This window comes from Onychomys torridus, chromosome 10 (genome assembly GCF_903995425.1).
Source record: "Onychomys torridus chromosome 10, mOncTor1.1, whole genome shotgun sequence".
Lineage (NCBI taxonomy): Eukaryota > Metazoa > Chordata > Mammalia > Rodentia > Cricetidae > Onychomys > Onychomys torridus.
Genome location: NC_050452.1, coordinates 86,282,242 through 86,299,191, shown reverse-complemented (window position 1 = coordinate 86,299,191; position 16,950 = coordinate 86,282,242). Strand labels below are relative to the sequence as shown.

Below are 16,950 nucleotides of genomic sequence, written 5' to 3'. Positions count from 1 at the left end.
TGTGTGACTTCTCCATCACACAACCGTTTTCAGAATCTGGAAGAATATTTCTGCATTTGTTGTGTTACCTACAATGTGACATGACACACGATTCAGCATACCTTCAAGATTAATCTGAAATTATTAAAATTTCATCAGTGATTCTCCTAACTCAATCATTAAGATAAGTCAGATACAGATTTTCTGGGTTTCTCTAAATAAACACAAGTCATTTACTTTTTGTTCCATTTAAATACTTCGTTAGATATACATATTTGTCAATTAGTGGCATGAAATTGAATTTCCTGGTTGGAGATGGTTCCTTATGGTTCATGTTTTCCTTTTGTGCAGATGCATAAGAAATTTGACTTTTCCTGTTTCTTCTTCCTTTGTAGCTTGTGCATATAAACAAGAAAGTGAATTTTACTATGGGGACAGGATAGGAAGAGTCGATGAGTAGCTATAGAATTCAATACCCTCCCTTTTTAGACTCCGAATTCTCATCTGGAAACATGAAAGACACAATCTTGAATATTTTATTCTGAATCTATGATTTACAGTGACAACTGATAATTTGCTGTTTTTTTTTTTTTTTTTGTTGTTGTTGTTGTTTTGTTTTTCAAGACGGGGTTTCTCTGTAGCTTTTGGAGCCTGTCCTGGATCTCCCTCTGTAGACCAGGCTGGCCTCGAACTCACAGAGTGCTGGGGGGATTACAGGTGTGCTCTTTTTTGTTTGTTTGTTTGTTTTGAAAGGTGGTACTCCTCCCTCCTGTGACATTAAGCTTAGTCATGTGGCTCACTAAGCCCTTCATGCAGGGACTGTTGTTTTCCAGGCTCCCTGTTGTCACTAGGTGACTTGCTCTGCACAGTGGGGTGTAAACAGAGGTGAAGCATGTCAGTCCTGTTGGAAGCACTGACAGTCAGGTAACTGTTGCCTTTACTGTGCGGCAGCAGTGGCAGACTTCCCCAAAGATCCTGAAGATCCTGCTTTCTCCATCCTAAAGGGGAGAGAGTGGAGCAGAGAGATAATGCCCCCAAAACTAACATGCCTGCTGTTATAATTCCCTGAGAGAAAAGGCTTTTGTTACAGTATTCATAAGCTATCAAAAATATTACATATAATCAACATTTGAATATCAATTTATGTTTCAAAATTTAAAGCACTAACTTCTAATTCAAGTTTAGTATAAATTTGGTGTAGGAGGGTGATGAGTTTGAAACTAGCCTACTACATAGAGAGACTGTGTCTCAAAGGAAAAAAAGATCTTTTTTGGGTATAAAATATAAATATGAATATTCTATATGTTCTGGCTAGTTTTTTGTTTTTTGCTTTTCGAGACAGGGTTTCTCTGTGTAGCTTTGTGCCTTTCCTGGATCTCGATCTGTGGACCAGGCTGGCCTTGAACTCACAGAGATCCACCTGGCTCTGCCTCCCAAGTGCTGGGATTAAAGGTGTGTGCCACCACCGCCCGGCTCTGGCTAGTTTTTTAAAGAATGCATTTAGTTTCTTTTTAAAATTTTGTGGTCCGTATTGTGTCCCCTGAAATATTGTGTGTTCCCCGAAATAAACATATCTGGGATCAGAGAACAGACAGCCACTAGAACAAAGCCAAAAATGGTGGCTAGAAAATGGGAAGAGTAAGCCCTAACAGAAGTTGGGCAGTGGTGGTGCACGCCTTTAATCCCAGCACTTGGGAGGCAGAGCCAGGTGGATCTCTGAGTTCAAGGGCACTTTAGAAACAGCTAAGCATGGTGACCCATGCCTTTAATCCCAGAAACCCAACCTTTAATCCCAGGGAGTGGGAGCAGAAAGAGAAAAGTATATATATATAAGGCCTGAGGACCAGGAACTAAAGGAATAAAGCATGTAGTTAGTTAAGCATTTGGTTGGTTAAACGTTCAGGCTTTGGAGCAGCACAGTTCAGCTGAGATTCATGTGGAGGAGGACTCAGAAGCTTCCAGCCTGAGGAAAAAGGATCACCTGAGGAACTAGCAAGGTGAGCACAGCTGTGGCTTGTTCTGCTTCTCTGATCTTCTAGCATTCACCCCAATAACCAGCCTCAGGTTTGTTTTTATTAACAAGTACCTTTAAGATTCATTCTATAAAATTTATTTATTTATTTTTTAAATTTAATGTGCATTGGTGTTTTGCCTGCACATATGTCTGTGTGAGGGTGTTGGCTCCCCTGGAACTGGAATGAACAGACTGCTGTGAGCTGCCATGTAGGTGCTAGGATTTGAACCCGGATCCTTCTGGAAGAACAGCTGGTGCTCTTTAACCTCTTAGCTATTTTTCCAGTCCATGTTCTGGCTAGTCTTATGTTAACTTGACACACAAACTAGCGTTATCTACAAGGAGCCTCAGTTGAGAAAATGCCTTCATAAGGTCCAGATGTAAGGCATTTTCTTAATTAGTGATTGATGGGGGAGGGCCCAGTCATTGTGGGTGGTGTCGTCTCTGGGCTGGTGGTCCTGGGTTCTATAAGAAAGCAGGCTGAGCAAGCCATGGGAAGTAAGCCAGTAAACAGCACCCCTCCGTGGCCTCTGCATCAGCTCCTGTCTCCACTTACTTGGCCTGTTTTGAGTTCCTGTCCTAACTTCCTTCAGTAATGAACTTATTTGGCTTAAGTCAAATAAACCCTTTCTTCTCCAGCTTGCTTTTTGGTCATGGTGTTTCACCACAGCAACAGATGTATAACACATAGAAATAAGTTATAAAGCAACCTTAAGAATAAAATATAGGTGTAGAACTTAAATTAAATATTACTTTGTAACTTCTATCTTAAAGTAAAGATGAATACTTTTCAAAAATATTTTCTTTGATGATATGTATTTTTAGTCTCTATTTCATTAATTTATTTTATTTTTATGAAAATATTTATTGGGCCTAAGAGTTTTCTGGTGGAGTCTTTACTGCTGTTTCTTCTGCTTGGTTAAGTATTGGTGATGCTTTCCAGTGTAATGTGTGTGGGACTTTTTGTTGCTGTTGCTTTTTGACTTATTGAGTTTTTTCTTCTAATATTTTGATTAAAAACAACCGCAGCAACAACAACAAAACACTTTAGCTCCAGAGTGGGAGAGATGGCTCAGTGGTTAAGAGTACCTGGGTTGACTTCAAGCTCCCCCATGGCAGCTCACAACCATGTTCCAGGGGATCTGATACCCTCTTCTGACCTCTATAGGCACAGTACATATGTAGTGTACTGCATGTATGCATGTATGTAGAAATGTATGCATTCAAAACACCCATGCCTATAAATAAATAAATGAATGAATGAATGAATGAATGAATGATTGAATAAATAAATAAAATGTTTGATGATAGTTCAATGGATTTCATTTCCTTGTGACTTTTCCTCCCATATCCCACATGGATGACTTTCCACCCACGTTGCTGATTTTCTAGTCCATTTAGTTGTCTCCTCCATGTTGCTGATTTTCCAAGTTCTGGGTCAGGTTCATCTGCCTGTTTGTGTCCTCTTTCACATCATCTGAAATTTTTTACCAGAAAACTTTTGAAATTCTCTCCTACTATATTTTCCCCATTTCAACACCTTTGAGTTCAGTAGTTTAAGAGTTATAACCTTTAAAGGAGTCTCGTCATTTTCGTTTTCATGCGTTTCTGTGTTTTTGTGTGGTGACTTGTATTGTATGATGTTTGTTTAGAAACACTTTTTTTTTTCTGCACAGGTGGTGGTGAATCCTCTTATTGAGTAGCCTACTCTTCCTTCCTTCCTTTCTTTTTTGAGACAGGGTTTCTCTGCCTATCCCTGGCTGTCCTGGAATTTGCTTTGTAGCCCAGGCTGGCCTCGAACTCAAGAGATGCGCCTGCCTCTGCCTCCGGAGTGCTGGGATTAAAGGCGTGCGCCACCACTGCCTGGCCACAGGCAGCCTACTTTTGAAGTCTCAGTCCCTACTACCACTCCGTAAGGAGAAAGACTGCTGTATCAGCAAATAACCACGTGGTCCAAGACACAGAACTACATTTGAATTGCAGTCTATTATTAGTATACTGCCAATGACAGTAGTGTGGGAAAAGGCAAAACTACTGTGGAATGTACTGTGGAGCTAAAAATTCTTTAAGGTGAGCATAGAAAGAATAAATGAATGAGACTGAGGGTTCAGAGGAACAGGAGCAATAGAGTTAAATAAAGGGAAGAAGGGGAATAAATAAATATGCTATGGAGGGGAAGGTAAAAGAATGAATGATTAGAAAAAAATAAAAATTAGATAAAGCTAATACAAAACTATGACATTCAGAATGTTAGAAGGATAATAGTAATAATTAATAATAATAATAATAATAATAATAATAATAATGTAACAACATTAAAGAATAAGAACCAGTAAGGCACAGTCACAACACTACTAACTATGAGGAAGGGCGTATACAACTGTGAAAAAAGAAAGAAATTAAAAAATATTGCCACCAGATGGGAAAAGAATGCATAGAGAAAAATCAGGTGAGTTTGATGGAGAATAAGAAATAATAACAAAATAAATAAACTACAATGAAGTGAAAGTGCTGCTAAATCTGTAGAAAAGAACGAAGGATTCACAAGGTGGCAAATCAACACTGTGACAGTTTCTTTTGAGGTTCGCAAGAACTGAAGACTATCTGTTCCATGCATGGGGTGGCTGAGCCTGTATAGGAGATGCATCAGTCTGCTAGGGCAGTCTTCACCCTTAGCCATTTTCCTTCTTTGTACAGCAAGGGGGGGCCTCTGGTGGATGCACTTACCTTTGCATTCTGTGGGCTGGACAGACTCTCCTCTCCCAAGACTTATTTTGTACCTCATGCCTGGCACCCACAGAAGCCAGAAATGTGTGCCAGATACCACAGAATGGGAGTCACTGAGGTTGTGAGCCATAACATGGGTGCTGGGAACAGAACCTGGGTCCTTTGGGAGCATTCTTAACTACTGAACCATGTCTCTAGACCCACATTCATGTCTGTTTTGTGGTAGTGTATCACTGTTGTTTTTAACAAAATCTCAATCATTCGAAATAAATAAAGACCAAAATAAAGACCAGGGAGCCAGATGCTGGGGTGGAAGCCTGCTAGCTCAGAGAGGAAGAGGAAGCACCCAGCTGACTTTCCTCTTCTGCTGATGTCACTGAAGCCCTTTCCTCCTATGCCATCTCAAACAAACCCCTCAAACTCAGTGGCCCTCGCTTTTACTTGTGGGCCTCTCTCTATCTGTCTTCCTAACTCCCTCTTACTCTCTATGGGTTTTTCTTGACAACCCTATGTTCACTTTCTGTCAACTGGCTGCTTGTTCTGTCTCTTGAGCTAGGGCTGACTTTATTTAACCCTGTTTGTAATATTCAAGGAGAATGCTCTTAGTTTGAAGGTGTATGCTAAGGCTGAGCCACATCACAACTAGAAACAGATTTTTCAAGTATATAATGCAGTCTTGGGGTTCACAGTATGATCAAATATTCTGCAACGTATCACCCTCTACCTGTTGGCTGCTCTGTACAAAGCAAAATATTCTTGAGTGATTGTTTTATATATATAACTAATATTTCAAATAGTCTTATTGAGATAGAATTCACATGTAATTCACCATTTAAATGTCCAACTCAAAAATTTTTTTTTTCATTTTAAATTTTTTTCTTTATTATCATGTGTTTTAAATTTTATACATCAGCCATGGGTTCCCCTGTCTTCCCTCCTCCCTCACCCACCCCTACCTTCCCCTCAGCCCCTCCCCTCCATTCCCATGTCCTCCAGGATCAAGGCATCCCTGGGGATTCATTTAAACCTGGTGGATTCAGTACAGGCAGGTCCTGTTACCCCTTTCCAGACTGAGCAAAGTGTCCCTTTGTAAGCCCAAGGTTTCAAACAGCCAGCTCATGCACTAAGGACAGATCCTGGTCCCACAGACTGGGTGCCTCCTAAACAGATCAAGCTATTCAATTGTCTCACTTATCCAGAGGGACTGATCCAGCTGGGGGCTCCAAAGCCTTTGGTTCATAATTCATGTGATTCCATTCGTTTGGCTGTTTGTCCCTGTGCTTTTTGCAATCTTGGATTCAACAATTCATGCTCTTGCAGACCCTCCTCTTTCTCGACAGTTGGACACCTGGAGCTCCACCTGGGGCCTGGCTGAGGATCTCTGCATCCACTTCCATCAGTTATTGGATGAGAGTTCCAAGACGACTGTTAGGGTGTTTAGTCATCTGATCACCAGACTAGGTCAGATCAGGCTTTCTCTCGACTATTGCCAGCAGACTACAGAGGATATATCATTGTGGATTTCTGGGGACCTCTCGAGCACTCTGCCTATTCCTGTTCTCATGTGGTCTTCATTTATCATGGTATGTTATTCCTCATTCTCCCTTTCTGTTCTTGATTTGATACATTCATATGCTTCCATCACTACAGTTTTAGAACATTTTATTATCCATAAGAAACTTCACATCCATCCCTTAGCCATATTGTCCCAAGCTGACTTATTTTTTTCTCTTTTGTTTCCATTCTTAAAAATTATAGATGGAATCATGCATGTGGTCATTGTGAGTGGTTGCTTTACCTAACACAAAGTTTTAAAAGTTATCTTTTTTTTGTGTGTGTGTGTGGCGGGGGTGGTGGTGGTGAAGGAGTCATATCAGTTTGCACTATAAACTCACCATGGGTGTCCAGGGGCAGTTTTAGATGTGTAGTATAAAAGAAGATTGGCTTCTATTTTGGTGAAGAAAATAGTCATGCCTTTGGAAGTTTTCTTGTGCCCACCCGCCCCCCTCCAACATATGTGATGGGGACAATGAAGGCAGAAGAAGGTGGAGAGAAACAACACAACACAAAACACCAGCCTGCGGAGTCATGGGGAAGCAGGAGGCAGGGAGAATCCAAGCATAGGTCTCTCTAAGAATTTACAGAAATAGCTTTCTCCATTATTCTTCAAAAATAGTTTAAATAGTTGGTCTGCCTATAAAGGCTTGTGGCCTCTTTTGTAGACATCAAGGAATGTACTTTCAAAAAATCTGGAAGCCTTTCTAAGAACTTAGTATTAATCAACAAAGAGCAAGGGAAGTTTATGCTTACCCACTTCAGCTCCGAGATTGTAATTACAGTTGTTATCTATCTATCTATCTATCTATCTATCTATCTATCTATCTATCTATCTATCACAGCAATTACATGAGTCCATAAGACAAAGGCCAAGCATTTTCCAGCACACCACAGCCAATCCTCCAACCCCAGGCATTACTAGTAATATTTCACTGACAGAAGGTCCAGATCCCGTCCTGTCACAGCTGGAAAAAGCATTGCCAAAACTATTCTCTCTCGTATCACTTATGGGAAAGAGCTTCAAGGGACTCAAACACAAGTGCAGAGGAAGCAAGCTATGACTGTGAACAGCCAGGGATAGAACACGAGGTGGCAGTCTCGTCCCAGTGAGCACTGTAGAGAGTGGTGCAGCATTAACAACAGGACTTGGTATCATTGTTTTTTACTGCTGAATATCATCTTGAGTGAGGCAACTCAGAATCAGAAAGACAAACATAGTATGTACTCACTCATAAGTAGATACTAAATGTGAGGGAAGGGATGGCCAGACTACAACCCACAACTCCAGAGAGGCTAGATAACAGGAAAAGACCCTACGAGGGACACATGGATGACCCTGTGAAGGAGAAGTGGATGAGATCCAAATGATTGGACCGAGTGGGGTGGTGGTGGCAGAGGGTGAGGAGTAGGGGATGAGAACATAGGGAAATGGGAGGGTCAAGCTGGAACAGGGACAGAGTGGGAGGGCAGGGAGGAAGATACCATGATAGATGAGGACATCATGGGAATAAGAAGAGGTAGGGTGCTGGGGAGGCTGTCAGGAATCCACAGGTTGACCCCACCTTGGTCTGCTGGCAAGAGGGTGTCTGGACTGGTCTACTCTGGTGACCAGCCTAGCAAATAACCTAGCTGTCATCATAGAGCCTTTGTCCAGTGACAGATGGAGGCAGATACAGAGATGCACGGCCAGGCACCAGGCTGAGCTCCAGGAATCCAATTGAGGAGAGAGAGGAGAGATTCTGTAGGTGGGAGACGTCGAGATCAGGATGGGAAGACATGCAGAGATGACCAGCCACACTTAGTGGAAGCCCATGAACTGTGGACTGGTGGCTGTGGAGCCCCCATGGGACTGGACTAGGCCCTCTGGATATGGAAGACGGTTGTTTGGCTCAAACTGTTTGGGGAGCACCCAGGCAGGGGGATCGGGATCTGTCTGTCCCTGGTCTATGGGTAGGCTTCTGGAATCTGGTGCCTGTGGTGTGACACCTTGCACAGCCTTGGTGCAGTGGGAAGGGGCTTGGATCTGCCTAGGCTCAGTGTGCTGGGCTCTGCTGACTCCCCATGGGAGACCTTGATTTGGGGGCTGTGGGGATGCGGAGTGGCTTGGGAAGGAGGAATGGGAGGTGAGAGGAGGGAGGAGAAGGGGTGTGTGGATAGCATGTGGAGTGAGTAGAAAATTTCTTAATGAAATTGGAAAAAAAAACCCAGGACTTGGGAAATTTCAAAGATGTAGTTCGCAAACATGTCTGAGGCCCCTCAATGGACAGACTCAGACCTAAGTGGTCCTTCCTTACTAAGGCACTGTAGTGAAGTACAGCGAGAACTGAGGTCGGAACTATGCTTTGTCGTACACCATCACTTACCTTTATTTTTGTCTTTGTTATTCACAGTCACCTTTACACTTCTGTTCCGCTCAGAACAATATTATATGATGGTAATTCTGTGTTCAAATGGTGTCTCCTTTGTTCTTCCCAATAAGATCCTGATTTGTCTTCAGAAACCTTTTTTTAGCCTTCATTCAGTCCTGACGTGTATACAGTTTCTGCATTGCATCCTCTCTCTTGCCTCTGTAATTGTGCAGATGGACACATTCTACCCGGAACTGTCGTCTTTTTATATTTATGAGTGATTCCTGCTCATTCTTTCTGGTTCAGCAAGATATCACCTTCTAGAAGCCCCTGTGGACTGCTTCCAGAGGCAGGTATGTAAGACTTGAAGGTGGCACATGTGGGTACCTAACAAATGGTATCTACTGTTTTCATATGAGTCCAGAAATTTTAGTCTATAAACATTACAATCTTGTATTTATTTGTGTGTGTCTTGTAGATTCAGCCTGGAGGCACTCGGCTCCCCTATGGTCCCATGGTAGTCCTCATGGTCCCAGACTTGAGGTAGTCTTTCACTGAAGTCACTCACAAATGCACAGAACCCCACAACTGTAAGAAAGTCCCAGATTCTTTGCACTCATGACCTGGTTCCATTTCAGTCTTCAGGATCTACCGTCAGTCCAATAAAGGAGCATGGATACACACTACTCATTAGTTTCATGAAATTAAAACTGTCTTCATGAGAGAAAGAATAAAGTGGGGGAGTTTAAGACTAAAGGGGAGAGAGAGAGAGAGAGAGAGAGAGACAGACAGAGAGAGACAGAGAGAGAGAGACAGAGAGACAGAGACAGAGAGACAGAGAGAGAGGAAGAAAGAGAAAGAGAAAGGTGAGGACAAGTGAAGAGTCTCATGTGGAGTTAAAAATTAATTGACTGTATTTGACTGGAAATGCTGCAAATATCCTCTGGCTTTGCCAAAGAAATGCCTTTGTAAATTACTCAGCTTTTAGAGTGATTAAGGACAACTATAGGGTTACCCTAAGCTGGGTGGTATCTTAGGATTCCAGTTTAAAAAATATGTGCTTTTCCAGCCTTCTCCAATAGAAGCTGATAGTTTGATTCAAGAGAAAACCTATAAATCTCTGTGATGTCTTTTCATCCATGTGGCCTTGGGCAAGATCCCTACTTCTCTGAGCTTTGGTTTCTTACTGATGACATCCAACACTAAGAGCTGTTAGATGACCTGAGAAATGGGTGGTGACACTTAGCACATGCCTAGCATGAACAGACGCACCCCAAATGCTGGGTGACAGCCCGGATAAGTTAAGGGCACCCAGAGAAACAGAACCATTAGAATGTATTTGGGCACAGAGAGAGACTGATCATAAGTAGTTGGTTCATGTCATTACAGAGGCTGACAAGACTCATGATCAGGAATTGGTGAACGGGACATGCAGGAGAGCTGAGTGTGTCACTCCAGGCTGAAGGCCGTGAGCTCAACACTTGGAATTTTTCTCATTTCAGCTCGGGTCCAAAAGTAAGACAAGGTTTCTCTGTGTTGCCTTGGCCATCCTGGAACCCACTCTGTAGACAAGGCCGGCCTGCCTCTGCCTCCATAGTGCTTGTATTAAAGGTATCCATTACCACCACCACTACCACCACATGGCCTTTTTTTTCTTTCTTTCTTTCTTTCTTTCTTTCTTTCTTTCTTTCTTTCTTTCTTTCTTTCTTTCTTTCTTTCTTTCTTTCTTTTTTAATTCCCCAGCAATTCTCATGTCAACTAGAGTTGGAAATCACTGCTCTAACAGAGTATCTAATTAAGCAAAATCATGATTAATTCAAAAGCACAGCATGGGAAAATTGCAGGCACGAGGGGGGGTAGACTTAGAACCAACACACTCTGCTTTTGAACAGTCTTTATCTCTTCCAAGGCTCAAAGATTACTAATAGCATAATTTACACCATAATCCTACCAGCTACTACAGCTAGGGGCAGTAGTCAGCAGTAGGGTGCTTGTTCATCATGCAGGAGACTCTGTTACTAAAACAAAGACCCCAGAAAATACAACCTGGACAGAACTTTGTCTGTCAACTATCATCAGTCATCCATCATTATAATGCTATTTGTCAGTGAGGGAAGACTGAGGTTTTTAGGCATAAATAAGAAAGACACAGTCTCAGGGCACTGGAAGAGGATGAGACCTTCTCCTGGTCCCATCCAGAAAAAGCTAAGAGCAAAGGGTCACCTGTGGCAAGGGAATGAACACTCAATTTCTAAGAGCCTTGCTCATTTGAGCTCATTGGTCTTCCTTCCCTTCAAATTTCAGATAACTGAAGGCCAAATAAAGGGAGTGGGTCAAGGAAAGTGTGGGTCCTTGGTTTTGACAGCAACAACTGTCCTTCACCATGGAGCCACTCATGGATGAAATCATGAAAAAAGAGACCACTTTCATTTTAGATAGGTTCATGGTATGTGTGCTATAGCAAAGGGGGGTTGTAGCAAAGTTTCACTTCAAACTTTCACTCATTGATAAATCAGACATTATTTTGGAAAGTTTAACTTCTGCTAAAATATAGATTTAACCCAATATAGTATGTAGTATACCACTTTCAACATTTACTTATAGGTCCTATATTAGAAGTTGAGGTTAAATTCATCACCAAAATATGAGAATATTCTTACTGCTACTACTAAGGTAATGAGCTATGAAGTTAATTCCCTAGTATTGTTTTAAAAATATACCCCTAGATATTAAAAGAACATCTTTCACATAAGCATATATTCATGGAAATTGTCACATAATAAATTATGAAACAAATCATACATATATGCACATATATAAGCATATATATGCATACACAGAGAAAGAAATGAAGCAGAACAAAAGCATAGAACTTATTATATAAGTATAATGCAATTATTAAAAAAAAAAACACTGGGCAGGACCCTCATTCTCCTATCCAAACTTTTCTCCCATCCATTTCCTACATTAAAAAAAAAGAAAAAAAAAGAAATCCCAGTTCCACCCCAAGGCATTGTCTAACTTGGATTCTCCAGTCATCCTCTACAGTTGGCTTGATGGTCACTCCTCCTCTTATCTGACCCCAGCCAATTAAACGCCAATGTTTCTCAACTCTTTGGCCAAGGGCAATTTTTTCTCCTATTTCTGTGCACACAGGATTACTCAAAACAATCTTGCCCAAATCAGCCTTGATATCACTAACTCTTCCTCCTGTTGATAGGAATCCTATGTTGACTATAAGCACTTCATTCTTAGACAGCTTTTGGACCTTTGCTGCTTCCTTGTCTCCTTCAGTTCGGACGCCCAGAAGACGTCTAAGCAGGAAATAGGAAATTTCCAGTTCTGTGAATATTTCAGGTAAAGCTCCAACTGCACCAAGCACTTGTCCCACCATTCTGTCAGCTCTGCACAAAGTGGGGTCAATCATTGTTCCAACTCCAATGAGACCACCTGGGGCAGCATACTGAAGATCACTGTGTCACGCAAAAAGTGATACAATTTTGGAAAAGATTGGTTTACGCATGAGTTTTCCTTCACTATCTTTGGAAACAATTCCTTCACTTCTATCTCCTAACCTACCTTTAACACTTCTTTTTTCTTTTCCTTTTTTTTATTATATTTGTGTTTTAATTTTACACATCAGCCATGGGTTCCCCTGTCCTCTCCCCTCCCACCTCCACTCCCACCTTCTCCCAAGCCCCTCCCCTCCATTCCCATCTCCTCCAGGGCCAAGACTCCCCTGGGGATTCAATTCAACCTGGTGGATTCAGTACAGGTAAGTCCAGTCCCCTCCTTCCAGGCTGAGCAAAGTGTTCCTGTGTAAGCCCAAGGTTCCAAACAGCCAGCTCATGCACTAAGGACAGGTCCGGGTCCCACAGACTGGATGCCTCCCAAACAGTTCAAGCTGTTCAATTGTCTCACTTATCCAGAGGGCCTGATCCAGCTGGGGGCTCCACAGCTTTTGGTTCATAATTCATGTGTTTCCATTAGTTTGGCTATTTGTCCCTGTGCTTTTCCAATCTTGGTCTCAACAATTCACGCTCTTACAGTCCCTCCTCTTTCTTAACAATTGGATTCCTGGGGCTCCACCTGGGGCCTGGCGAAGGATCTCTGCATCCACTTCCATCAGTTATTGGATGAGAGTTCCAGCACAACCATTAGGGTGTTTGGCCATCTGATCACCAGACTAGGTCAGATCAGGCTTTCTCTCGACCATCGCCAGTAGTCTACAGAGGATGTATCATCATGGATTTCTGGGGACCTCTCTAGTGCTTTGCTTCTTCCTGTTCTCATGTGGTCTTCATTTATCATGGTCTGTTATTCCTTGTTCTCCCTTTCTGTTATTGATCCAGCGGGGATCTCCTGCTCCTCTAAGCTCTCTTTCCCTTGAAACTTGTTCTTCATTACTCCCACTGTCATCCAGGTTGTTCATGTAGATCTCATCCATTTCTCTGTCATTGGGCTATCCCTGTGTCTTTTCTAGGGTCCTGTTTTCTAGGTAGCCTCCCTGGAGTTGTACAGCAGTCTAGTCATCTTTGTTTTACATACTCACTCATAGTAGGATACTAGATGTAAAACAAAGATGACTAGACTCCTTTAACACTTCTTTTAGAATACTAGCACCAGCTACACCTCTCTTAAGGTCATCTGTAGATGTAACCATCTTGTTAAATAAGAAACACAGCCAATTGCAGAGTTAAAAGCCACGAGGTCAGAGCAAGAGCTGAAAACCTTACCCTTCACTGCTTCTGCTGTCTTTCCTCTCCGCAAGAGACCTACTTCTGTGTGTGTTTTCTTTTTATAGACTATCTGTTCTGCTTTCTCATTTGTTGTAAACCCAGTCACATGACCTCCTCATCACTGCCCGTCTGTACAGACCTCCAGGTCTTCTATGGTTGGTATTGAGATTAAAGGCGCGTGTCTGCCATGCTGACTATATCCTTGAACACACAGAGATCCGCCTAGCTCTGCCTCCCAAGTGCTGGGATTAAAGGCGTGCACCACCACCACCCAGCTTCTGCTCTGGCTTGCTCTGACCCCAAGGCAACTTTATTAACATACAAATAAAATCACATTTCAGTACAAATATAATATCACTATAGTCATCAACTTCACAGCCAGGTCTGTTGACATAAAATGCCCTGATAACAATGAGACAGAGGTTCTGAAGTAAAGTCTCTTGGGGGCACTGGTATTTTCTCCACTGTGCACTCACAGAAGAATTCAATATTGTATTTCAGCTGGGCAGAGATTGGAATAATTGGTGCTCCTTCTGCTACTGTTCCTTGTACAAATGCGAGAATCTGCTCATGTTGTCCCTTAGCCTGACTTTCTTTTATCAGATCAATTTTATTCTGTAAGATCAAAATAAGCTTGAGTTTCATGATTTCTATGGCAGTCAGGTGTTCAGAAGTCTGAGGCTGAGGACATGATTCATTACCAGCTATCAACAGAAGAGCTGCATCCATCACCGCTGTGCCATTCAGCATTGTAGCCATCAAGGTACCATGGCCAGGACAGTCAACAAAGGAAATGTGCCTGACTAATTTGAAGTTCCCTTTGGTCCCTGGAATGTCTGTAGGAGACTCATCCGGTGTACTACTTCCACATGACCTGTAACATTCTGGTCTAGGACAACTTGGGTCATCAGGTTTATAAATCTTAGCATCAGCATATCCAAGCTTGATGGTAATATTTCTTTCTAGTTCATTTTTTGAATCTGATGGTGTGAACTCCAGAAATAGCCTTTACCACAGTGGACTTCCCATGAGCTACATGACCAATTGTACCAATATTAATTGTAGCTTGTCTGCTGATAGTTTCATGTGAAAGTGGTGTCAACTTGGTGACATCCAATGTGGCAAGATCCTGTCGGGAAAGATGTGGCTGCCCGAGTCACTACAACCTCACCCCCAGCCATCTTGCTCAGAGAGATAGGTGTATTTCTTAGAAGCAGAAAGGGAATGAATCCTACTTTTTTGATCCAATCTATTAGTCTGCATCTCTTCACTGGTGAGTTGAGACCATTAATATTCAGAGTTGTTCCAGAGCACTGTATGTTAACTCCTGTGGTTTTATTGTTTTGTGGTGTTTTATTAGTTCTCCTTCAATTCAGTGTTTGGAAATTGCTTGTTCATTTTGCCTTTTAAAACATTTTTTAAAAGTCTTCTCTTCAGACTAGAGTATGAAGTATCCTCTGTAGAGGGTTTAGTCATCACAAATTCCTTAAATTCGTTTTTATTGTGGAAAATTTTTCCTTTCCCCCTCAATCTCAACTGATAGTTTTTATGGTTATAGTAGCCTCAGCTGGCCTTTGTGGCTTTCCATGGCTTACAGAACGTTGGTTCAGTATTTTCTAGCCTTCACAGTCTCCACTGAAAAATTTGTTCTTATTCTCATGGGTCTGCCTTTGAATTTAACTCGATCTTCCTCCCTTAACTCTTTCAGTATCTTTTCTTTATGTTGTACATTTAGTGTTTTGACTATTATAGGATGCAGGGAGTTTCTTTTCTGGTCCTTTGTATTTTATAAATCCTGAATGCCTCTTAGACCTTCATAAGTATCCCTCTACTTAGATTAGGAAAGTTTTCTATAATTTTATTGAAAATATTTAATGTTCCTTTGACCCATTATCTTCTCCTTCTATACCTATTATTTGTAGCTATCGTCTTTCTTTCTTTCTTTTTTTTATAGTGTCCCAGAGTTCCTGTGTGCCCATCATTGGGATTTTTTTTTTTATTTAATATGTCTTTGAGTCACTCAGTTCCTCGTCATTGTCTACCAGACCTTATATTCTCCCTCTACATGATCCAATACCTTGGCGAGTCTTTCTTTTTTCCTTTGTAGTTTTTTGTTTGAATTCTTGAATTTTTCAAGTTTTCCTTTTCTTTAGAGATTCTCCTTGTTAAATTCCATTTTAACACCTTGAATTCTTTCATTATTTCATTTAACTGTTTATTTGTGTTTTCTTGGGTTTCACTCCAACATTTACTCATATACTCTGAATTCTTTGATCATATTTATCATTGCTATTCAGAAATTATTGCTCTGTATATCATCTAAGATACTTCTCTTGGTGGATAATCACATGGGAGTATTGATTTCAGCAAGGACATATTGTTTTGATTATCCATAAATGTGTATTTGTGATTGGAGCTATGGATATGGGACCTAGGTCATTGGTAGGTTTCTTGGTATGAAAATCTTGTCTCTCACTGTATGTCTGTGCACCACGTTAAGTGCAGTGTCAATGGAGGCCAGAAGGGGGCATGAGATTCCATGGAATTGGAATTACAGGTACTTGTGAGCTGGGAATTGAGCTTAGGCCTTCTGAAAGCACATCCAGTGTTCTTAACCTCTGAGCCACCTCTCCAGCCCTTCTGCAGAGGTGCTCTGGGAAGGCCTTTTGGAGCATAGTCCTCCTGAAGTTTATTAGTTCTTTATTTTCAAAACATTAGTCTTCTATTTAACCTTTACGATATCTATTGTAGATTATATACTCTGAATTTTCTTTTTCGTGTTTCCAATTTCATTGTTTAAATTCTTATTATGCTTTCTTTGGTTGCTAAAAATATACTAACTAGGACCTGGGATAAAGATAGTCTGTACAGAAATGATTGCTTGTGCAAATACTCAAGTCAGGGTGGTAAGGAAATGAATTTTCTGAGAATTTCTAGTTTAAGTTTACATTTTCAGATCAAATTCTCATGCAACCTGTAACTAAGTTAATAAGAATATGAATATGCTTTGAGATCACTTATGTACTCATTCTGCTAACAACTATGTACTCAATGTGTTCAGAATTAATTGACCTTGAAGAAAAACAATGTTATCAGTCTTACTGTGCTTTAGCGTGCCTCCATGTCCCCTATTTTTCCTTTGTTACTCATTCCTGCCCCTGACTCAGACAATGTGGACGTAAGATGTGCTGTCTAGACCTGAAGCTAGTTGCTGAAAACAGCTAGGCACTGAAAACAATATCCCCATACAAGAAAAATGTTGAAATCATCCTGTGGGTATAGACTGATAACATTTAATTCTGGGTTGGTACCTTTTCTGAGTCAATAGAGCCCATACCCGATCTTCTCCCTTGTGAGATTCCTGTAAAAGATTAGGACAAAATTTCCTCATTCTTTTTGACGACATAATCATTGTGCCATTCAATATATAGGATAGCTTTTATTTAAGAGACCAGATCAGAGATCAGAGCTCTTCTAAACAAGTCATGCCCACTCTTGGGTAAGTGACACCAAGGGTCAGTTTCTTTATGTCACATCAAGAGGAAAGGAAACATAGACTACTCAGGACAATAGTAGTGCATTCAGT

At 41.3% G+C, this 16,950-nt stretch overlaps 1 pseudogene; it reads right to left on the bottom strand.

The window, feature by feature from the left end:
- Nucleotides 1-899: 899 nt before the first annotated feature.
- On the bottom strand, nucleotides 900-14,545 carry LOC118591936 (annotated as a pseudogene).
- Between the last annotated feature and the right edge of the window lie 2,405 nt (nucleotides 14,546-16,950).